The 24672-nt window shown below is 41.6% G+C and overlaps 2 long non-coding RNA genes across 5 annotated transcripts in view; both read left to right on the forward strand.

The window, feature by feature from the left end:
• Positions 1 to 24672, forward strand: part of LOC132646295 (uncharacterized) — a 387482-nt gene that overhangs the window by 63251 nt on the left and 299559 nt on the right. The gene's annotated exons all lie outside the window — the stretch shown is intronic.
• LOC132646296 (uncharacterized) lies at positions 830 to 21344 on the forward strand. 2 transcript variants are annotated; one of them, XR_009584437.1, is made up of 7 exons: positions 830 to 885; positions 1324 to 1413; positions 1598 to 1872; positions 2714 to 2765; positions 5536 to 5657; positions 8738 to 8777; positions 20948 to 21344. It is a non-coding gene; the product is annotated as an uncharacterized LOC132646296 (long non-coding RNA). The 2 variants fall into 2 exon arrangements; XR_009584436.1 differs by lacking the exon at positions 20948 to 21344 and adding an exon at positions 9559 to 11823.

Raw genomic sequence — 24672 nt, forward strand, 5'->3', positions numbered from 1 at the left:
ACATCTGACTGCCCTGAAGCTCATGGGTTTGATGGAAGTCCATCATGGAGAAGCAGCAGGTGTGGAGAAAGACCCTGGGCCTACCCTCAGTGACACACTTCCTTCAACAAGGACACACCTTCTCTAACAAGACCACAAGTGCTTATCTTTTCAAATGGTGTCTTTCAATGAAAAATGGCAGCCTTTTAGGATTTAAACTTCATCATGACTCTTGCCATATGCTATTCCAGGCAGGCTTTGGGGATACAAAGCCATTCACTGCACAGCTTCTATGAAGACTGAACTCCAGCAGGTTGGCAAGTGTAGGTCACAAGAGTGTAAAATGTGTTTAATAGAGTGTGCAAAAATGATCTTTGGAAGAGACACCAAGACCATAGCAACTCTTATAAAGGAAAGCATTTAATTGGGGATGGCTTACAGTTTTAAGATGTTTTATCCATTGTCATCATGGCAGGAAGCATGGCAGCGTGCAGGCAAACATAATGCTGAGAAGTAGCTGAGAGTTCTACATCTGGATCCATAGGCACAGCAAGAGAAAGACGCTGGGCCTAGCTTGGGCCCTTGAAACCAAAAAGCCTACCCTCAGTAACATACTTCCTTCAGCAAGTGTCACAAGCACACTTCTCCAACAAGGCCACACTTCCTAATCCTTTCAGATAGTGCCAATCTCTGGTGACCTGGTGACCAAGCATTCACATCTATGAGCCTATGGGGGGCCATTTTTGTCCAAACCACCACAAATGTCTGAAGAACAAGGCATTGTTATAAGTGACCCTGGGTTTCCATATCCCCTATCCCAGTCTATGTTCACTGTTTTGCTTGCTGCCGCAGGGACCTGTGCTCCTGTCTTGTTATGTGGTTACAGAATGCTCCATGAATCGTTAGGTGAGTGTTGCCTACTTTCAAAGATGGCTTCTCTTCTTTTCGTAAGAATGAAGTAATGGGAGTGAGAATGACTAAAGCGCATTATACACTTGTATGGAACTGTCAAAAAATATAAACAGAGCATCCCATATACCATGTCTAATCTGCATACCGAGCCAAAGACATCTCATATGTGACTGCTACTAAGGCCCACAGAACCCTGCTATCACATCCTGTACAACAGATGATACTTCAAGAAATTATAGGCATTGTTCATAATCGCGCATGAGCCTGAAAATATGCACCAGTCTGTGACTTCCAGTTATGCTCAATTTTTATATTATCTTTTAAAGTGTTTAGGATTTTCCAGTTTGTGTGGCTTAGGTAGCAAGAGATGTTATTGAACCCTTCAATTGTGTTTTTTATCCTTATTTTTATTTTTAAATTGTGTGTTCACAGAAACTGTGGAATCCAGATAAGGGAAGGCAGTTCTCCCTAGAGCTGAAGTTTTGGGTGATGGTGAGCAGCCTGAAACAGAACTGAGCTCAGGTGATATGGGATAGCTCTTAACCTCTATATGTCCAGGTCTGGGGTTTCTGTGGTCTTGATGAAAACACCCAGATAATGCTTGTGTATGTTCCTATTTGACCTTTGCTCCTAAATCAGTGTTACAGAAGAGTTAATTCCACTGGACAGACCTTATCTGATTCCCTTGTGTGTTCCTCATGCCCAGAAAACCACTGATGTATACTGAGTTCATGTAATGACTGAAGAAGACAGTGAGGCTGGCAAAGCCTGGCTCTTAGCTGGGTTTGTCCAACCCACCGCCTGCTTGGAAAAGTAAACGTTTATTGAGGAATTGAGGAGTCTGTAATGAACTTGCCATGCAATCACAAGGATCCGAGTTAACACCTCTCCCTGAACCTGGCCAATACCGATTGCCTAGACTGGTTAGCTCCTGAGACCCTGAGGCATCCTCCCGTTGCCTCTCCAGGACTGTGTTTTCAGGTAAGTAAGTATTGTTATGCTCACCTGGATAAGAAACTCAGGTCCTCACACTGGAGCAGCAGAAATTTCACTCACGAGGACACTTCCCCAGTCTTGAAGCTGACCATTGGTAGGAAAAGCTTGCCCTGGGGTGGCTAAGACTCAAAGCAAGGACAGGAAACGCGTATGAGGAGAAAGAACTCAGGTTCTAAATCTAAAGCTGCCCCTCCCTACTCTCCCTTCTCTCTAATGAAGATAAAATACAGTTCTCACAATGTCATTAGATGTATAAAAATGGAACAGAGTTAAGTGCTCAGCAATCGAGAGGTGATTAACCGCATTGTGGAAGGCTGCGCCACCACTAAAAACGTCTGCCGCAGAAATAAAACGTACAAACAATAGAGGAAGAGTTCAGATCACCAAATTTAGCTTAACTCGGCTTTTGTGCCAAATATATATGCATTTATAAAGTCACGAAATGGTGAAGAAAACATCAGAATATGACTAGTTTTGAGTGCCAGTGTTGTGGCTGGTTTTGACCCTCTACTTTGCATTTATTTATTTGACTTTTCTGCTTTCCTGTTCAGGGTAGAATTTTTTTTTTTTTTTTTTTTTTTTTTTGTATAATAGAACGTTTGATTTTGAAAACATTTTTAAAGATGCAAAGGCTTTTGCAGCTCGAGAGAACAAAATGCAGAAAGCTGCCATACAGAGAGCAGTGGCCACTTAAAGGGGTGTTTCTTTCTCCTTTCCCATCATGCTCTTTTGGTCCCCACTACTCAGGGACCTTTAAAGCCCTTATCCCCTTTGAAATCTTCCCATGCATGAATAGGAACAAGCTTTCTTGTTTTTCTCTCTTCAGCTGAGACAGGCTGACATTTTCAAAAGAACCTCAGCACTCCGAGAGCAAAAAGGTAATAATTACAGAAAATATAGAAGACATAATGGTTGTCATGTTTGAAACACAAGCCCACGCTCTTCTAATGGGCTGGCTGCCTGCTTGTTGCATCCAGAGCCCATGCCCACCCCAACTCTCTGGCTTCCCCTCCAGACGAAACCACTGCACTCCTGGGATCAGAATCTGTCGTAGGACAATTACTCATCTAGTAAGTCAAGGATGAAAGACCGACCCCTGCTAAAGCTCTGTCTGTCTGAAGCTGCCCAGTTTGGTTTTCTTCCAAGTGTACTGTGGTTCAGACATACAAGAGAAAGACAAGATGAGAGTCCCTGTCCTTTGCTAAAGAGGATTGCTTCACATTATATACCAACACATGCTCTGTATGTGTGTGACAGAAACAGAGACAGAGAGTTCACCTATAAAGAAAAACATAATTCCCTTTCCAGTGACTGTCTCTTGTCTATATACAGAAAAGTGGCCACATTTCAAAGTTCATCTATCACCAGATCATCATATTAAAAAACCACAAGATGCTCACTGTCAAAACTGTAAGCAGGCAGTGGCAGAATATCTTCAGGGTTCTCTCTGTTCATTCAGAAGCCAGAAGCTCACAAGGCAGCAAAGTCTGTAGTTTTTCCCTACTGTGGGTGTGGAATTCCCTTGTATCAGTGCTTTCCATCCCATTGCCTGAAATAACCCTGCATATGTGTGTGTGTGTGTGTGTGTGTGTGTGTGTGTGTGTGTATGCACCCAGGAAAGCAGCAACACCTCTCTCCACTGAAAGAATGGAATCTTGTTTTACTCTCTTTGTGGTTTACACTTTAACACCAACCCCACATGGAAACTAACTGCAGCCTTTGCCTTTGTCTCAGTAAAATGCTTAAAGAGGAACTTATTTTTCATGGTTTCTTGGTTTGTTTATTTTTGAAATCCTTGTGTATGCTAGGTGGGTACTCTGCCACGAAGATACAGCCCCGGCACTTCACTGCTTTTCATTCTGAGACAGGATCTCACTAAGTTGCCCAGACTGGCTTGAGCTATTGCAGACCTCAGTTCTCTGCCTCTGGGTAGTTGGGGTTACAGGCCCAACTTCCCAAATGGGTCTCAGGAGAGTATCTTGTATTGTGAGAGAAGTTAAATAAATAGTTTTTGGCTATTTGAATACACATATTTTAGTAATAACAGAAAAGATTACTAAAGGGTACAGGGGAGGATCAGCTAGTAGAAGTTATCAAGAGATTAATTTATATTCTATCTACAAACGAATGTTCTGAGCTAGGAAAGGTGGCTCACACCTGTGATCCTATCACTCATGAAGTTGAGCCAGGAGGATTGCCATAAGTTTGAGGCCATTCTGGATTATAGTGTGAAACTCTGTCTCAAAGAGTCCAAATAAAGAAGCTGGAAAGAGACAGCTTAAGAACAGGTTCGGCTCCTGCAGAGAACCCCTGCTTGGTTCCCAGCACCCACAGAAGCAACTTACAACTGACTGACTTCTGCTCCCAGGGATTTGATGCCCTCTTCTGGACTGCACCAGTTCCTCCATAATGTTTCTCTCTCATGTACACACACACATACACAAGCTACAATAAAAATAATAAGTAAGAAAAGTAATAATTTGAAGGTCCAAATAATAAATAGTAGTTCATAAATGTCCCCAGTCCATGCTGTGTAATGTTGCAGTAAGCTGGTCTGTGAAACCACCGCTCAGCATATTCTAATCAAGATGAAAAGCTGTTTGGGGTAATGTGGTAATGGAGGATCATGTGAGGAAGGCTGAACTGGATTTTATGTCTTCTAAAAGTTCTCCCTCTTTTATTCTTTCTGGCTCCTGTAAGATCAACTGTACACCAACTCTCTTTTCCGTTTCCATTCATGTGGCCTCTCAGCACACCAGGCTATCTCTGTGTGGTCCACACCCATCATCTATTCTTTCTTTCTTTCTCCCGTCTGCCTCCCCTTTCTCGTCTCTTACTGTTATACTATATTAATTATCAGTAAGAGAGCTGAAGAGCACCAACAGCCATTGAAACAGCCAGTGCCTCCTGAGAATCCCTGAAACACAGGTTTCATGGAGGAATAATTTGGCTGTGGGTTAGTTAATACTTCTGCTAAGTTTCTCAGGCAGTTCCTCCCTTTAAAGGGTGCTTTTCTCAACCTGAGCTTTGTTTTCTGAGTCCCCTTCTTCCACTTTGTATCCCACCTGTGTCACTTAAATCCCATTTGCAGACTCCAAGTTGCTTCCTCTGAAGCCAATTTATACAGTGACAGATGGGGGCACCAAAGGGATGTCTCCATTTGCATCCAGCAAGCCGTCTTTATGGGAAGAAAATCTGGAAAAACAACTCAGTGACATACACAGAAATCCAACTTCTGTGACACTCATCCTCCATATTGAATGATCTCTCTGGGCAGAAAATGGGTGCATCCCAGCACCTTCAACTCAAACACCAATGAAAAATTTGTTTACCTTACTAAGCAGTATACACTTCATTTGCCTTCCCCGGCAGCCCACCACATCTCCCTCTTTAAGTATTTTTAACCATCTGTGTCCCAAACACTACTTGATAAGCACATAATTCATTTCAAGTAACTAAGTGGTAGCTTCATGGTTAGGTTTTCATTTTATTATCTTGTTTTTCTTTTTTAAAGCCATTGAATATTTAGGATTTTTGGTTTGATTAGTTCATTCCCAGCTCGATTTCGTTTTTTGTTAACATATTGTATGTCATTTTTTTTTCTCATTATTCTGAGACCCAACATGCTGTTTTGGCTTCCTTTAACAGGAGCAGGGCAGAAAATCAAGAGCTGAACCTTCACAGAGTCTATCATGCTATCCCAGGATATATGGGGTCTTCACTCCTGTGAACATAGAACACTTGATAAGGAGGAGAAACCTAGGTCCAAAGTGAGTGAGTGATTTCCACAAACCCATGAATGCAGATGGGACTTTTCACATGCTGTCCTGTGTGCATTTAATCCTTTCACTAGTGTTAATTCAACTGGCTGTTTCATGGGCATTTGCTGTTATTAAGAACTATGTTATATAGTGTTATAGACTAGCACAACATTGGGGCAAACTTTGAAGTGAGGCCACAGAGTTCCCAAACCTTGCTTTTTCACATTTACACATGTCACCTTTTGCCAGAAATAGTGTGTTTACATATTTATATTTAGTCTAAAACTTGCATATACTCAAGAGTAGGATATATGCAGTCACATGGATGTGAATACATGTCCTGCACACATGCATGTATGCGTGTGCACACACACAGATATCCTGCACACACAGCACATGGGCACATGTGCACACACACAGACACACATGCATCTCATACAGGCACAATTTTCTTTCATCTGCAAAGCTCTGTCTCTCCACTAAACAAGGAAAGGATGACTAACAGTCCCTTCTGCTTAGTTGATTAGCATAATACACATTCCTACAAATGGAAACCCATTGCCCTTGCTAATCTTAACAGCCCCACATCAGTAGCTATTTCAAGAGGAAGCAATTCCCATCTGTTAGAGAGATACAGTGACAGCTCACATCTCCCAGTCTTCATACCATCCTGTTGTTATGAGATGAAGAAGCAGCACAATTTCCTTCTGTAATTCTAAAAAGTATTCTTTAAGCCAAAGCATGCAGGGGACTTGATGCCTTCTAAGAGATGACTGTTACCTTGGCCCTCCTGACCCCAGCTGAGCCTTTGGCTGAATACAGCAGTCAACCTGCTTGCTCTGTGTACCCTGCTCTGAAGTCCAGAGCCTGTCCATACCTTCTCTGTGTTTCTTATATTTTTCTTGTAGGGAAAGTCTTTCTCCTTGCCTGGTAGAGTGGTCACTCAGAGCATCTTGTCTTGACTCTGACAGACATAGATCATGAGCCGGGGTGCTCCATTATTGTGTCCCAGCTGTGTGGATATAGAGGGGATGTCAGGCATGGATGAATAACCAGGGGGTTCCCTCATGAGTGTGTGCATGAGTCACTGAGGAAGAGGAGCTTTTCACTTAAATACTAGAAGGTTAGAGTGGGCTCCTATCCTAGCACTGCTGAGATGCTGAGAGCCTTTGCTGGTATGGGAACTGCATAGTAAGACAAGAAGGAGAAGAAGGTGGAAGATTAGGAGGAGGAAGAGGTGAAGAAGGAAGAGACTGCTTCAAGAAGGAGAGTAGAGATATAAACTCTTGAATTAGGCCACAGCTACTTGGAGCTAGGATCTAAATTTGGGCTTTCTGTTACATAAATTTCAGCAAAACAAAGTTTTGCTTACAACCCACACCCCTAATGCATGAACTCCTTGACTTAAGAATCAGAGGGTTTCTTGAGGATATATTCTTTGGCTATACCTTTGTGGACACATGTAGGAATTGTTTATGGCTGGTTCTCATACACTTCTCCTGTTGAGAACTCATTCCAGTGACCCACGCTTTGTTATTACACTTGGCAGTCTGTCTGCCTCACCATTGACCAGGCATTTTTTTTTTTCAGATAGTCTGTTTTCCTAATCTCTTAAACTTTCCCTCCATTAATCCTACCGATGGTCTCTAGAGCTTCAGAAAAAGTCAGCTTGCTTCTCTGAAGTAATTGAAGCTGGTTATCTTGTCTCATTTCTTTCAAACATTTCTTTAACTTTATTCAAATGCTAATAGATGGCTCTGCTCTCCAGCCTGCCCACACAGCTGCTTACAGATGTCCTCATTCTGGGAGCCCCAGCCATTTCCCCTTAGCTCTTGGGAGCTCTTTCCTGGAAAGACCCAGACCACTGTGCTGGCCTCTGTGTCTTCTGTTGCTACATTCACTCTTATTTGTAGATGGGAGAGAGGAGTCTGATTATTCAACTCCTTTTATTCATTTTTTTTCACATCTATAAGTGGGAGATATTTTTTCCCTCTGAGTTGTAACATTTTTTCTTCAAATTTATTTTTGACAATTTCATACATGTATAGAATGCATTGTGGTCAGGTTCGTTCTCCATTACCCTCTCTTACCTCACTCCCACTGCTATTGACTTCCTTTTTCAGACTCCTTTTAGTGTTCTATCACAGCAGGATTCATCATCTCTGGATGAGGCACTGTGTATCACAGGCTCAGTTGTAATATCAGTGGTCACGACCTGCATGCTACGCTTATACCCCAGAGGCCTGGGCAGCTTCAGAATTTGGCAAGCTCACACAGGTTCTACCTTCTGAGTATTTATGTGTTTCCCATTAAAATGCTGACAGCAATGATAAGGGGGGGGGAATAAATCATTCTTTAGCCCTGAGCATTTTAAGTACATTTTCTTGTTAACATTAATAATAAATATAAAATTGAGTTATAATGTTTTTTTTTTCCAAAAAGTTGTAAAAATCCAATCAATTCTGAAACACTTATAAAAACCCAAATAGCTGACTCGGTGCCTCTGGTTCTGCTTCCTTGTAGCAACCAAAGAGGACAGCCAGACTATATCCCCAATGGCTGTCTACATGTGTGTATTTGTATACACACACACACACACACACACACATGCATACACACACACCATATTGAAACAATATATCTGTGTATTTGGCAAGTAACTGTGTCTGCCATGAGTCAGGCACCCACCGTAGGCTTGAGAATGTGCATGAACACATCAAACAAAGCTGGCTGGGATTATGTGTCCTAACTGTCACCTGAGACAATCTATAAAGCTCTGGGGGAGAGAGTCTCAATGAGGGATTAACTAGATCAGGAGGGCCTGCCTATAGGAGATCGTCTCTACTGCCTTAATTGATGTGGGAATATACAGACTGAAAGTGTATGGCCCTTTCCCTAGGCTTTGGGTCCTGGACTGGGTAAGAGGAGAAAAAGCCATCTGAGCACTAAGCATGCTTGCGTTCATTACTCTGTGCTCTTGAGTGTGGTTGTGATGTGACTGGCTACCTCAAGCTCCCATTGCTGTGACTCCCCACAATAATGAGCTATAATTTGGACTCATGAGTTAATATTAACCTTTTCTCCCCTAGGCTGCCAGGATATTTTACCTAAGGACACAAATGAAACCAGGTAGGGCATTGGCCTTCTGTGAGTTTACATTGGAGTGGTGGGTCAGAGGCTGGAGAGGGTGGTTTTCCCCCTCACCCTTGTTATGAATCCTGGCAGATACTCCTATAACTAAAGACAGAATCTGAAAAATGCTTTGTGCCAACTCTTACACAGAAAGATGGAGACATGAAACATCACAGTTCCAGTGTCTCTGACCTGCCTCAGGAAGGAGGGATTTTGCTTTGGAAGAGAGTGATAGGAGGAAGATTAGGCTTGGGGCAAAAGAAGAGCACAGCTTCTGAAGTCTTCCCATCTCTTTAAGTGCCCGGGATGCCAAGATGCCAAGCTTCTCAGGGCTGTTTAATGAGCAACCTGGAAGAGAGAAAATAGACCACATGATTGACTAAGAACAGATGATGCTCACAAGAAGCAGAAAGGTGAACAAAGGAAAGGGGGTCTCACAAGTATGATCAGGCTATGTGTCTGTCCCATCAGGGATGCTGTGAAGGATTAAATATATTTAGAGACAGGGGAGAGTTGGTGAGACAACCATTAGCTGGAGTGGCTTTGTGTACTCAAGGAAGAATCAGTTTTCCAGTGATGCTAGAGCAATGCACCTAAGAGTGGGAATTGAATGGGGTGAGAAAGGGATAACAGCAAGAGAGATCTTTGGAGAGCTTTTAATTTCAAAAAAAAAGACTGATTAAAAATATTCTCTCTCTCTCTCTCTCTCTCTCTCTCTCTCTCTCTCTCTGTGTGTGTGTGTGTGTGTGTGTGTGTGTGTGTATGTACATGCTCACAGGGGCCAGAAGAAGGTATTGGAATCTCTGGAGCTGAAGCTATCATCAGTTGAGGACAACCTTACCTGGGTGCTAGGAACTGAAGTCAGGTCTTCTGTAGGAACAGTACACACTCTTTTTATTATTAACTATTTTTATTTAGTTAAAATTTTTATTACAATTTATTCACTTTGTATCCCAGCTGTAGCCCCTCCCTCGTCCCCGCCCAATCCTGACCTCCCTCCCTCTTTCCTCCCATGCCCTTTCCCCAGTTCACTGATAGGAGAGGTCCTCATCCTCTTCCATCTGACCCTAGCCTATCAGGTCTCATCAGGACTGGCTGCATTGTCTTCCTCTGTGGCCTGATAAGGCTGCCTCCCCACCCCCCATCAGAAGGAGGTGATCAAAGAACCAGCCACTGAGTTCATGACAGAGACAGTCCCTGTTCCCCTTACTACTTGGAAACTGAGTTGCCCTGGGCTACATCTGTGCAGGGGATTCTAGGTTATCTCCATGCATGCTCCTTGATTGGCATATCAGTCTCAGAAAAGACCCCTGTGCCCAGATATTTTGGTTCTGTTGCTCTCCATGTGGAGCTCCTGTCCCCTCCAGGTTTTTCTATCTCCCCATTCTTTCATAAGATTCCCTGCTCTCTGCCCAAAGTTTGGCTATGAGTCTTAGCATCTGCTTTAATCACTCTTAACCTCAGTGATACTAAGACTTAGTGGCTTTGAACTACAGTGCCACACAACAGTAATGATATTGAATAAAATATTTCTGGCTGCTGTGCTGAAAGTAGACGAAGGGTTAAGGGGGTAGAAACAGGCACCCTAGCAGAAGGGCATGGGAAAGCCCCAAAGGAAGAGGTAGTGGGAGATGGAAGGAAGTGTTATAAGCAGTGGTGGAATTCCAGAAATTTTCAAAATTGATTCGAACACATGTCCTCAGGATTGATGACAAAGTACATGGTGGCAGACAAACTATAAAACCAAGACAGTATCATGCATTTAACATCAAAACAAGAAGAATAAGTCTGCCATGAGCTCAGACAAGGCAGACCTAAAGCATCAGATGTTAACATTAGGGGTTGGGGAGAAGGTTTGGAGGGAACAACATTTGCTGTTCAAGTGTGAGGACCTAGTTCAAATATCTGCACCCACACCAAGCCAGACACAGGAGAAAAACTGTCATTTCAGTGCTCCTATCGACAGCTGGAAGACAGAGACGGGAGATTCCTGGGAAGCTCACAGGCCAGCTCGCCTGGCATACACCCCATTAAGAAAGGTATCCTGTGTCAAACACAGTGGAAGATGTGGTTGTCCCCTGACCACACATAATGAATCTGAACATCCCATTGATGGTGGAAATCAGATTGTTCTCAGACTTGTGTATGTGTAAGCACCCCTGAAATATTTGCAAGGCTGCATTTCTATTGGAACTTTTAAGCTGAAAGTTGATTGGTACCCAGAGGACCATTATTTATTTGCCTGTTTATTTTTGTTTTGCTTTGCTTTTGTTTTGAGATCTCAAAACAAACCGTAGCTCAGGCTAGTCTTGTAATCACACAGGCCTCTTACCACAGTCCTCATGTACTAAGATTATAGGTGGGAGACACTGTGCCTGGAAAGAAAGACACACTTTTTTAAAGGTTTGTTTTATTTGTGTGTGTGTGTGTGTGTGTGTGTGTGTGTGTGTGTATAGTTTGATGTGAGTGCTGGAATCCAAATTCCATTCCTCTGATAGAGCAGTAACTAATGAGCCATTTCTCCGTGCAGGTGGGGCCCTTCCTTGGCCCATCTTATCTTAAGGACACAGTTGCATTGCCTACAGAGTGTTTACCTTGCCTGATTTATTTTTTTGTATATTCGCTGTATGTAACAGAGGACTATGTATTCCTCTGTTAGAAGGTACATACCATGAGCACAAGGTCTGAGTGGGCCTCTTGGCAGCACAGACCAGGCACTCAGTCAACACTGACACCATTGGTACAGGCATTCATGCATGCTAGCATTGTTTTGAACAGGATGCATTTCTCAAAAGTGTTGTTGTTATCATAAATTGTATTTTTAATTATACTAATATTACCAGATTAATTTCTTAAAAGATTAAAGCGATTCATGCTCCCACTGTGACTTTTTGAAAGCAGTCATTCCTTGTATCAGCCCAAAACATTCGGTGATCTTATCCTTTGATGTTTAACTTCAAAACTCCTTTAAAAAAAATTCAATCTCTCTGTTTCTAACAGCGACTAATAGCTGAAGTAACTCACACACTGTTAAAAAATGAATCCGTGCATCAGGTAATAAACAATTTGTTGGGTCTCTTTCAGATTGTCTTACAGATGGAACTCATTTTCAACTTCTAGGGTTGTTTGATGTTTTGAACGTTAGTAGTTTGTCAAGGAGAGATTTAAATCCTCAGCCTAGCTTCTTTTTGTACCTGGGAACTGTGAATGGCTGAGATCTTGAGGCTTGCCTGCTAAACACCTGGTGGGCTTTCCACAAAGAGATTTATGAGATGAAGTTCTGTAAATCTGTATTTTAAAAATGCACGCATGTTGAATCGTTCTGGAAGACGGATGTGAATAATGGGATAATTAGTGTGATAAATGCCGAGTTCATATTGGAAATAATTTACTTCTGAGTAAAATCTATGAGGCCACCGCAGCCTCCCGGCAGAGACTCTGCATCTCCATTCAGAAGAGGCAGGCACACATTTTGACCTCTTCAGAAGTCTCCAGAAAATCTCACCCACTTCCACACTTCTCTGAATGCCCTTTCCCCTGCATGTCTGCTTTGAATCTTTTCATCTGGCTGGGATATTTTCTCCATACTCTAGAGTTGGGATGTGTTAAAAGGAAGACACACACACACAGGCTGAGGCTGTGAGCTCAGATGTCCCTGTGCTTTCCTTTATGTGACATTACCTAACTCTCTAATCTTACAGTTCTGGTCATTTCCACCACAGGCAGTGCCTGCAGGAAGGTTTGTCATAGAGAGAGATGGGAGGGTAGGTGGTGACAAAGGGAAAACCTTTCAAAAACCCTACTATGCATGAACAAGAAAATGTACCCTCAAAACCTCCTCTCTAACAAATCAAGTCAGCAACAATGTTGTTCAGATCCCATCATTGTGGGAGGTCTATTCCCTCTGGAGCTTTCTCAGGTTGCAAGACCTCGTGTGCCCAATGGAATTAACCAGGAGTTTACAGTCGTTATGTATCCCACTTACAATGAGTAATCATATGTTTCTGTGCAGAGATATCAGTACCCAAGATGACAAGAGTCATGTGGACCTCACTGGAGGTGATAACTAATACCAGGGTTTATAGCAAATTAGCTGGATTGCAATGCTAAACTTGGAATTCTAAGTTGGGGTGAGCATCAGTGGAAGTCCATGTCAGTGGAATACTGATATGGGTGATATGGGTATAAAACATAGAGGCAGAATGTGCCAGTCTGGTAAGACAGTTAGAAGACAAACCTGTAATCTATAGGCCACATCCACAACTGAATTAAGCCAAAGCTCATGCAGCCCTCTCTGGGACAAAGCGTCGATCCATCTGTGCTGTGACTCAAAAAGCACCTGGTTCCTTCATGCTCCGTGTCATAATATGCTGAATTGTATCACATGATGTAAAAACCCTGCCACTTTGGAAAGCTTATAAAAAGTCAGATCTCTCCTTTGTTCTGAGACTCCTCAGGGAGATTGCTCAGGGATTTAGTCTGCAGATAAAGGCTGCTCTCTAAGGCATTCATACCTGCCTCCTGTGCCACCCCTTTTGTGGAGGCTATCTCTCTCTTCCTCTCCTCATCTCTCATTCTGTTAATGAAACTCCCTTCCAGTATGTAAAGGGACCCTGCCTCTTTCACTTTAACTTCCTACCCTGTTTAGATCTCCATCCTATCTAACGCTCTCCCTCCTATCCAAGGCCTGAGCATGGCCTCAAAGGCTCTTTAATTATAACAAACTTTATTCCTGAAGGGATTCTATGTGTGTCTTCCCATGCAGGCAGATTACTTCATTTTTACTTCTTTTTAGTGGCTTAGCTGTTTCAAGAGCTTGCCACCAATCCTGAAAGCATGGTTCAATCCCCAAAACTTACATGGTAGAAGAAGATAACTAAATCCTGAATGCTTTCTTCATACACACACACACACACACACAAATGTAGTAAAAATTAAAATCAAAATAAGACACAGAGGCAGAATATTGAGTGACAGTACCATTTGGTAAAAGAGATTGAATTTGTCACTTTTCTATTGCTATGATAAATCACCAGGGTTTAAGGCAACTTATAGAAGAAACAGTTTATTTGGACTTACAGTTCTAGGGAATTAGAGTCCATGATGGCAGAGTGAAGGGACAGTGGTGGGAAAAAGCATCTGGGAGCTCACATCTCAAACTGCAAGCAGGAAGCAGAGAGAGCAAGCTAGAAGCGGTGCAAGCTTTTAGACTCTCAAGCCCACTCTCTGTGCCATATCTCCTCAGCAAGGCCATACCTCCTACGCCCACACAGACAGTGCCACCAACTGGGGACTACATACTCAAATGCCTGAAGTAAGAAAGACATTTCTCATTCAAACTACCACAGAGACGAATAGAGTTAAAGTGAGCTAAAGTGATCTCATTAACTAGGAAATAAAAACCAAGGCTAATTTCTGGGATAAGCACAAAAAAAGAAAGCAAAGTTATGGCTAGCTACATGGCACATCTGTGAAGCAGGAGAATCAGGAGTTTGAGATTAGTTTAGAGACCCTATCTCTAAAAACAAACAAACAAACAAACAAACACCCCCAAAGTAAAGCAAAACAAAAACCACAACAACAAAAAAGATAAATGAACAAGCAAACAAAAAATGCATATATTTCACACCTATAGCAGAAATACTTAAATATGAAAGTATTCCTAATACATTCAAGGCATACATACTGAATAAGAAATAAAAATGTAAAACTCATGGACATGTACCACCATATTAAATTTAATGAAAGTAAATACTTCAGATGAAAAAAATGCTAATGGAATGAATAAACAAAACATCATTTTGAAATTCTCCAAAAGCACAAGAAACAGTTTAAACACATGCAAGAATAATAATGCCAAAAACAAAAGGGTAGCAAAAGATCACAGAGAAACATTCATCAAAGAGATGCTGAAAGGTTTATGTAAAAAATACAAATGCTGGACTAGAAGGCACAAAGCATTACTAGAGACAAAGAAAATCATCTCATAACACTAAAAAGTTTATTTCACCAGGAAGACAGATGCTTTTAAATTTCTAATTTTATAGAAATTCAATTTTTCTAGAAAATATGAGCAAAACCACAAAACAAGGTGACCTAGTGGGCATAAATAAGCATCACGTCCCCAATAACTATAGAAAAATATCTTCTAGCACTTTTAGAGTATTATTTAAAATATTACACTGTATTGGTTCATATAAATTTTCAATAGATTTCAAATGTTTAGAATCATAAAGTATTTTCTGTGACCACTAATCAAATTACTTTTTGAACCGGATTCATATGTTAGGATATTAAGAGATTCATTTCAAAATAGAATGTAGAAAAGCTCATAATGGACACAGAAACATACTTTTAACTTGATACTAAAAAGAAAATATGTATATGAAAAACCATGGCAGATAGCTGAAGAAGTGATCAGAGGGAAATCTGTAGTTACAAATGCAAATAATAGAAGATGAAAGCTAAAGTTAACATGCTGAATGTCTGCCCATTCATTTACTCTTTGCTGCACTAAAATACCCAACAAAAGCAGCCTGAATAGGGGAAGGTTTGTAGTAGCTTATTGTCCTAGGCCATTGTTGCTAACTTCTGAAGCCCCCATATTCTTTAACAGTCAAAAGTCTCAAACTGTTCACAAGTCCAAACTCTCTTCTGGGACTCAGGGAGATCTCTTAACTGCCAGCACTTGTAAAACCAGAGCAGTAGCTTCTTGCTTTGACATACTGTGGGTACAGAGTAGGCATTTCTATTCCTTTAAGGGAGAGAAATGGGGGGCATGACCAGAAAATATCAACCAGTGCAAGGCTGAAATCCAACAGGCTGAGCAACAAACTCTGCAGTTCCATGTCTATATCTAGGGCTTGTGATAAAATTATCTGAGCTGGGAAAGTCTTATATAGCCCCATTCCTCCATCTCATGCCCCTGAAACACAGATAGCCTCTCTCTTAAACTAGCTACACCCTTGTCTGCAGCTTTCTTTGGCAGACATCCCACACACTTCTGGAATCTTCAACATCCAGCCTTCTCTGCTGCAACTTAAACATCACCTTCACAGTTTTGTATAACGGCCTCGAAGGACCTCCTTGTGGGGAATTCCCAATCTGCCACATACCACCTGGCCTCCTAATATCTATAGAACCAAGGCTCCATGACCCGACCCCCCACATCTTGCCTCTTTCGTACCCACAAAATAGCAGTCACACATGGACAATACTCCTACCTTGGGATGGAGCCTGGTCTCCATGCAGTAGCCTCTGTTTGCTGATCCTGGAGAAGCACTTCCCTTAGTTGTTACTTTTGAAGAGCAGGAGACTTCTTGAGTTGCAGTCAGTGTGAAATGTCTTCTTTCAAGCGCGTTTTACATTTTCATAAGACAGAGCCTGCAGTGGGTGGCTTCTGGCCCCAAAGGCCTTTCCTGGTGTCCCGGTCCAGAACAGGAAGGACTTTTCCCTTCAGCAGCTGCAGCCTTTCCCAGCATAAAGCTTTGTAGCAACTGCAAAATTGCCGTAGCTCTTTTTCTTGAGAAATCGCACATTTTGAATGTCCTTCTGCCCAATTTGTTCTTCTTCACCGCACACCTGGATAAGAATGGAACACTAATCATTCTACAGCAGAGAAGCTATCCTGCCTTGGAGTTTCCTATGTCAACTGTATTTGTCCCTCACCTTTAAATCTTGTCCTCTTTGTGTTCTCAGGACATGGGCAGAATGCAGCAAGGTTCTGTGCAAGAATATCACTTGAATGGCCTTTATCCTCATCCTGGTAGGATCTTCTCTGCTAGGTCTCCACTGTCCAAATTTCTCTCAGCCTCTTTTTTAAGGTGTGACTACATAATTCATGGTATAAAATGTTGAAGAAAGGGTGATGGTTTTAGTAGATGCTTCTGACATAGTTTTAACTACTTGGAAAGATATGAAAATCTGAACTTAGTCTCTCCCTCCCTCTTTCCCTCCCTCCCTTCCTTACCCCCTTTGTCTCTCTCACTGATGTTGTTCTCTTTAGTAGCCCAGGATATCTGACCTTGAACCCACTAACTAGCTGAGGATAGACTTAAACTCTTGATCCTCTTGTCTCTACCTCACAAGTAAAGAGATTGCAGATATGAGCCACCATGCCCAGCCTTGTCTCCATCTCTATTTCTAGCCATACATAAATGACATTTTCAGATGGATTGTATCTAAATGTCAGAGTCAATTCAATAGAACTTTTATAAGCTATGAAGAGAAATGTATTCATATTTTTGTCTTTGCTATATTTTTTTATTAAAAAAGCTGAAAGTACATACTATTCCAAAGAAAAAGCCTGAAATTTGATTACATAAAAATTCAGAACTCTCTACACATCATATCAGAGCATTAAGGGAAGGAAAAATGAACTCACAGCATGTGGAGGCTCTTCCAAACACATGCATATGTGAAGGACTTGCCAAGATGCAAAGGTGATCTTATTTATCTCTAGAAAAGGAATGCAAAACCCATCAGAAACTGACAAAGGCCTTGACCAGATAGGAAAACCAAATGGCCAACATGAGCAAAGAAAGGCACACCAGCTTCACCAGTAGTTCGAGAAATAAAAATGAAAATGAAAAGCATGATTCCATTGGCCTCTGCCAAATCCCCTTGAATGAATAATTCTGACCACCACACGTGCACAAGGCATGAGCCAGAGCAAATGCTGGCAAGTGACTTTAACATTCTTTCAAGGATGATGCATAAGGGTATGGGCTTAATGTGCCTAATAATTAGAGGGGGAAATTATGAGCAGTTTCAAGAGACCCATTCCTAAATATGTAGATTTGTTGACTTGGGGTTGGGACATAGCATCTTTGAGAAGATTCTTATGTAAGGACTTCACATGACACATCTGAAAACATGAAATTATGCTGGAAAAATATGCCAATAAATATCTAATACTATTTTTAGTGGAACCAGAGAGCACCAAATAACAAGACCTTTGGGACACAAAATCAGCTATTCTGCATTGCCGGCTCCAGAGAACAAGCTTCTAGCCTCAGTTGCCCCAAAAGTTAATACGGAGCCACAGCTTTGGCCCTTTGGTATTCCAGAGACACAAGAACTATAGTCCCAGGTGTCTCAAAGGTCAGGGTGAGACTAAGATTTGACTTCAGAGATCTCAGTGGTCCCTGTGAGCCTTCGTACCTAATCACCGTCCTAGTGAGAAGCCAGAGTGTTCAAGCTTCAGCGGGCCCAGAAAATTTGGAAAGCCAGTCCCCAACAGGTTCATAGCATTCAAAGAATGCCAGGGTCTTGACTTAATCTGCCTGCTTTGGTGTGTAGCATGCAACCCTACCCCAAGTCCTTTTGACACACATAGCTAAGACAGAACAATTATCCATGTCAGGTTCCATGAGACCCCCTAGCTGAACCTCATGTGTTGGTATAACACTGTGGATCACTTGTTTCCTTCCTGCTTAAACTTGGTAACTGCTAAGATTCCCTGCTATTTAACATCCATTTGAAGCCATTATCTGCTGGCTGTGGGTCATGATGTTACACATTCATCTATGTATCCAGCCTTGGGCTTCAGAGGAGGCCATTGCTGCCAGATAGGGAACAGGAGTGTGAATTCCAGGGCATGTCTTGGCCTCTGTGACTAAGTTTTCATTTCCTTTGAGTCCCTATTCACATATTAAAGGTCCCTTTTTGCTTTCAGAACAAGTGAGTAAGAAGAGCCCCTTCCAAGTTTTTAATTAAGCAAATGTTGACCTTCAAAACTCTAATTGCTCTTGACAGTGAACTTATTGCTTAATTAAAACAGGACAAGACAGGAGTCTTTGATTCTGAAAAAAAAAAAAAGGAGAATCCTGGTTATTTCTGCGTTCCTATGGAAGTCTCTCTTTTGTCTGGAAGACACAGGCTGAGATGATCCTAGAATCACATTGCATCCTGGGGAGGAAGAATCCAGCAAGCACCAACCTGGGCTGAGTCATTGTCGTTGAGACAGCTCAAGCTTAGGAAGTTGTCAGGCAGGGAGAAGAAAATAGAACGAAGTCATTTTGCTGAGTTATGGCAGAAGAGGAAACAATAGGAAATTAAGAATGATGGCATTTCTGCAAGCAACTGAATAGGAAGAATTATTTTTCCCATTGAAAAACAAATACAAAATGATACCAATTTTCTTTCTTTATATGCTTTTTCTCTTGGCTTTTTAAGTGCCAGTGCATCTGCAGGGAGAAGGATCTGAGGGGGCATTTTTCTTGACAAAGTCATTGAGTATTTTCAATGATAATGTATTTTTTGAAAGGCCAATGTATTTTCTTTTCTCCATTTTTTGTTTTTTTGTTTTTTTGTTTTTTTTACAGAAAGAGGCTTGTAAAATAGAAATTAGGACAACAGGAAAAGCAAACGGAAACTATGAAAGCTGATAAAGTGCTTGCTACGCAAGCATGAAGACTTGAGCTCAGTTCACAGGCATAAGTGTCAGGAATGGGCATGGCAACACACACCTATAACTCCAGGACTTGGAGGTAGAGACAGGAGGCTCCCTGGTGCTCACCAACCAGCCAGCCTAGGTGACTCAGTGAGATCCAGGCTCAGTTAGAGACACACTCTCTAAAGTTAAGATGGAGAACCATTGAGGAAGAAACCCAACGTTGACCTCTGGCCTGCGTTGGCATCTGAATACATGTGCACATATATAGATGCACTCCCTGAAACACACGCCCAACACTAAGGATCACCTTCTAGTTTGAAGGAGAAATGTCCTCCACAGGAACAAGGAACAGGAACAAGTACAAGAGCAAGTCTTTGAACACTTGTTCTTTAGTTGTTCAAGCTGTTTGGAGAGGTTTTGGAACTTTTAGTATGTGGAGCCTTGCTAGGGCAAGTACATTGTTGAGGGAGTGGAACTTGATGTTTTATAGCCTGACTCTACTTCTCTACTTCCTTTCTACTTCCTTCTCTCTCTCTCTCTCTCTCTCTCTCTCTCTCTCTTTCTCTCTCTCTCTCTCTCTCCCCTGTGTATGGTGAAATGTAATTTCTTTGTTTTGTGACTGCCAGACTGGTTCAATGTTAGTGCTGTTATTCCTGCCTTTCTCATTATGATGGACTGTATCCCTAGCAACTGTAAGCCAAACTGAACTCTCTCTTACCCAACTTTTTTTTTCCATGCCAATTTATTGCAACTAATAAAAAAAAATCCTTACACTATCCTGGTAATTTGGAAAGTGTTTAGATGTACGTACTTCACTATGTCAGCCATGTATATTCCTGACTTATCTAGGAAACATCACTAAGCCCCAAATTGCTGATTTGCCAGTATTTCAGTCTTATTCTCTGGGATGACTCAGCTTGAATTTTGTGAAAGAAGTCAGTGAGAAGGGGACTTACAGAGTATTGCTCCAAACAGTTGCTTTACAGGCAATGAAGCTGATGGCTGGGAAACACACAGCTAGAAAAATAGGCAAGGTGTGGGACTAGATCAATCCAATCCCTTTGGCACCTTACCAGGGACCAGGAAATCAGCTCAACCCTGCTGGCTCCTTACCAAGGATCTATGTTCTCAAATGCACACAATTGTTCCCTCCACAATAGGAAGAGAAAAGCAAGGTCAAGTTGTTCCTGAAATATTAACACATGTATTTAAGATGCCTTTTTTTGTTGGGTTATAGTAGCTCCTTTTAAAATACATTTGCTTATTCTTCAGATAATATCTGTGCCTCTTTGTGGAGCACATTATGGAAATTTAATGCACACATACATTGTATAATGTTCAAATCAGGATAACAAGCCTTTTGTTTAATCAGTAACAAATCCTTTTATGTTTGGGGGAAGGTACACTGTTTAGTCATTTTTGAAACATAGCATAGACAATGTTAACCAATAACTACCTTACTGTGCTAACAAGGGAATAAAGGGGTTGTTGTTGTTGCTTGTTTGTTTGTTTGTTTTTTCTGTATGCTGACTGCCTTTTCTTCCCCTTGCTGGGCTTTCTGTCCTTCCTTCTCCCTGATTCTGGCCTCTAATGGTAACTGGTGCAGCCTGTTCTTTCCCAAGGTTGGCTTAGTCTCCACCACAGACTGAGGACTGAAGCCCAGAGTACTCTTGTGAAGCCTGCTACAACAAACATGGACATACGAGGACCTTGTTTGGCTTTATTTTCTTTGCTTATGAGGCTCTTCTCATTTGTTTGTGTTTTTTTGTAGTGTAGTGCTCTCCTGAGCTGGCAGGAGCCATGCGATTGCCATTCTCTTACACTGGCAAGGCTGAAATCAGTCAGAGGTACACTCTACTTGGGCTTTTGGCTCTGACAGATCAAGCCCACTCTTTGTTGCAGTCTGTGGTGATGGCATCAAGATCACTATCTTCTCAATGGGGATCTTACTGACCAGCTACGTCACCAGCAAGGTGGTTCATGACCCCCAAAATATTCACCTACTTTGTATCTCAGTGCTTGTTTTTTTTATTCAAGTTGCTTATCCATCATGCTCTTTGCATTTATGAACTATAGAGTCTATGCTATGGACTTTAGAGTATAAAGCATAGTGGGTACAATCCTATATTGAACTTTTGTTTCTCTCAGAAATGGTTTAGAACAAAAGGCAGGCCAAATCTGTGATGTCAGAATTGGATTCCAGATCTGTTAAAATTTTCATTAAAAAATTAAAATTATTCTACTGGATTTGACTGTTTCAAGTTTAAAGGAGTCTTATTGCATAAAAATGATCCATTTGTTTGTTGTCTGAGTTTCTTCTAGTCTCTTTATAGACTCTTCAAATATCATCAAATGCCTTTGGAGAGATAGCATGTGCATTTCTATTTTCCTTGTAATCTTTTTATCTGTTCTCATACCCAATGTACTCACAAGTTACAGAAACAATTTTTGTGAACTATTTTGATAGCATTTTGATGAAGCTTCTCTGTGTCCAGCAGCAATGAGGAATGGAGAGGTTGACTCATCAGAAATATAAACGGCACAACGTGTTTTGAGAGAATTTAAAGAATCCAAGATACTATAGTTGAACATTGATCAAGCCACAGAACTCTGGATTTGACTAGAATGTTTTATATAAAGGTTTACTGCCTTCTCTTAGCCATTTTGATTATTTGTTTCCGAAGAAATCTTTTTGTTTGGTTGGTTGTTTTGTTTTGGGGGACAGGGTTTCATGTGTAGCTTTGGCTTCTGGAACTCGCTTTGTAGCCCATGCTGGCCTGAAACTCACAGAAATCATCCTGCCTCTGCCTCATGAGTGCTAGGATTAAAGACATGTGCCACTACCACCTGGCCCAATGAAATCTTTTATTTATTGATTGATTGTGTATTCTCATTGGGCATACATGTGGAAGTGAGAGAAAACTTGTGAATGTTTAGTTATCTCCTTTCATCATGTTTGTCCCAGGGATTAAACAAAAGCCATCAGGCTTGGGAGCAATCAACCTTACCCTTTGAGCTAGTGGTTCTCAACCTGTGGTCATGACCCCTCTGGGGTTAAATGACCCTTTCACGGAGTTGCATATCAGATAACCTGCATATCACATAATTACATTACAATTCATGACAGTAGTAAAATTACAGTTGTAAAGTAGCAATGAAAATAATTTTATGGTTGGGGTCACCACAACATGAGGAACCAGATTAAAGGGCTGCAGCACTAGGAAGGTTGAGAACTACTGGTCTAATCCTTCTCACAGGCCTTCAGAAGTCTCAGCAAGACTTCTGAATGTTGGTCCACTGAAGAGAGAGATGACAAGGGGGCTATTTCCTTTGACACATGTCAGGCTTTCCATTTCCTCCTCCCACACAGAACCATGTTAGGATGTTCAGCATCTGCTCTAACATCAAAGGCACTCCCCACAACTGCTCCTCTTCTCTGGCATTGGAGCTCAGGACGGAGGCTGTTTTGATCTACTAGGGTTTGCTCCTGATGTCACATGACTTCAAGTTATGTGGGCCATGCCTTCTTTCATTCAAGAATGTTCCACGGGAACTTCCCAGTGTAACAAATCTTGGCAAAGTAGAATGGTTTGTGTATTCAGGCAGTTAACCGAACATGAAGGAACAAGCTCAGTGGGTTCCACAGTTCAGGTCAGAGATAGAAGGAGAAATTACAGGGGCTATGAGGACACAGCTGCGAGAGGCTGCGGGTGCCAGATGCACAAGGCTCAGGAAGCCTGACTCTCATAAACACGAAATGAAGCAGAAATAAATGTTTCCTTCTCTTATTGTTTTCATTAACACATGGAATTGTGCATTCAGTGGGTTTCCTTGTGATATCTCTATACACAGGCAATTGTGTGTTGCTTGTGCCCAGCTACCCATTTCCACCCTTGCTCAGTCTGTTCATACTCCCCCTGCCCCTTACATCCCTGTGAGATAGGAGCATTTCCTGTCTTAGTTCTGGGATTGAAACAGAAGTGGTCAACAGGAAAAAGCAGTGGCTGGTTCTATATTGAATATCTATTTCTACAAAGTAGTTCAGAGCTTAGGAAATTGATCCTAGTCAAGATACAGTAAATTGTTTGCAGGCTATCAGCACTATTTGGTTGAGTCCCTAATAACTGACTGTTCCACATACAGGTAAACATTTTCCATACAGTTTCTACAATATCTTACCTGTCTCTTCATGTCTGGCTTATTTCACCGAGGACAAAAAACTGAATTCTATCAATTTTTCCTGAAAATGACAAGATTTCCATTTCCTTTGATGTGAATACTTATTTTCTCGATTTGGTTGTTGAGGGCAGCCAGGATGATTCTATAGCTAACCTGGCTGCTGCAAATAGCACTCTGATGTACATGATTATGCAAGAATCTCTTTTGTGAACCATCTTTGATTCCTTCATGTCCACATGTAAGAAGGCAATAGTTGGATCATACAGTAGTTCTATTTCTAGTTTTGTGGCTAAACTAATTTGTCTTCTCACCAATGGTGCTCCCATTCCCCAGCATCTCTGCTACTATTTGTTATTGTTTATTTCATGTCAGCGGCAATGCTTAGGGTTAATTGTCAATGTGACTGAATCTAGAATCACTTGCAGATGGGCCTGTGGACATGGCTGTGGGAGATCACATTGATTAATTTAATTAAGGTAGAAAAACACATCCTGATCCTACATCACTACCCCATGACTGGATCTGGACTGGGCACTTGTCCTCTGTTCCTGATTGTGAATGCTATGTGACCAACTGCTCCAAACTCCTGCACCCTAACTTTCCAAATATGGTGGATTGTACCTGGAACCATAAAACAAAATGGCACTCTCCTTCTTAAGGTTCTTTGTTCAGGGCATTCTATCATAGTGGCACAAAAGTAACTAAGACGCTAGCTGTTCTGCCTGGAGTGAGATGAAATTTTATTGTAGGTTTTACTTACACTCCTCTGGTGGCTAAAACTGTACTTATTGGCCACGTGTACCTCTTCTTTTGAAAAAAAGAAAAGACTAGTTAGTTTATTTTCCCATTTCTTGATTGTGGTGAGAATGGCCTTCATAGAGTCATGTTTGAATACTGGGTCTCTAATTGGTGACTGTTTGGAGAAGATTAGGAAGTGTGGCCTTGCTGGAGGAAGTGTGTCACTGGGGGCAAGGCTCTGAGGTTTCTAAAGCCATGGACCATTCTCAGTGTGCTCTCTCTGCCTCTGGCTTGTGGATCAAGAGGTGAGCGCTCAGCTGATCCCGCTGCCATTCCTTTGCTCTGCCATCATGAACTCTAACCCCCCAAAACCATAAGACAAATTAAATGCTTTCTTTTATTAGTTGTCTTGGCTGTATAGTGTTTTGTTACCATTGTGAAGCATAGCTTAGACATTGACTGAATAAAATTTATGTTTATATTTAGTTCTTTATATATTCTGGATATTAATCCTCTGTCAGATGGGCAGCTGACAGATATTTTCTCCATTCTGTAGCCTGCCTATTTACTTCTTATTAA

The sequence above is a fragment of the Meriones unguiculatus genome, chromosome 11 (assembly GCF_030254825.1).
Source record: "Meriones unguiculatus strain TT.TT164.6M chromosome 11, Bangor_MerUng_6.1, whole genome shotgun sequence".
In the NCBI taxonomy this organism is placed as follows: domain Eukaryota; kingdom Metazoa; phylum Chordata; class Mammalia; order Rodentia; family Muridae; genus Meriones; species Meriones unguiculatus.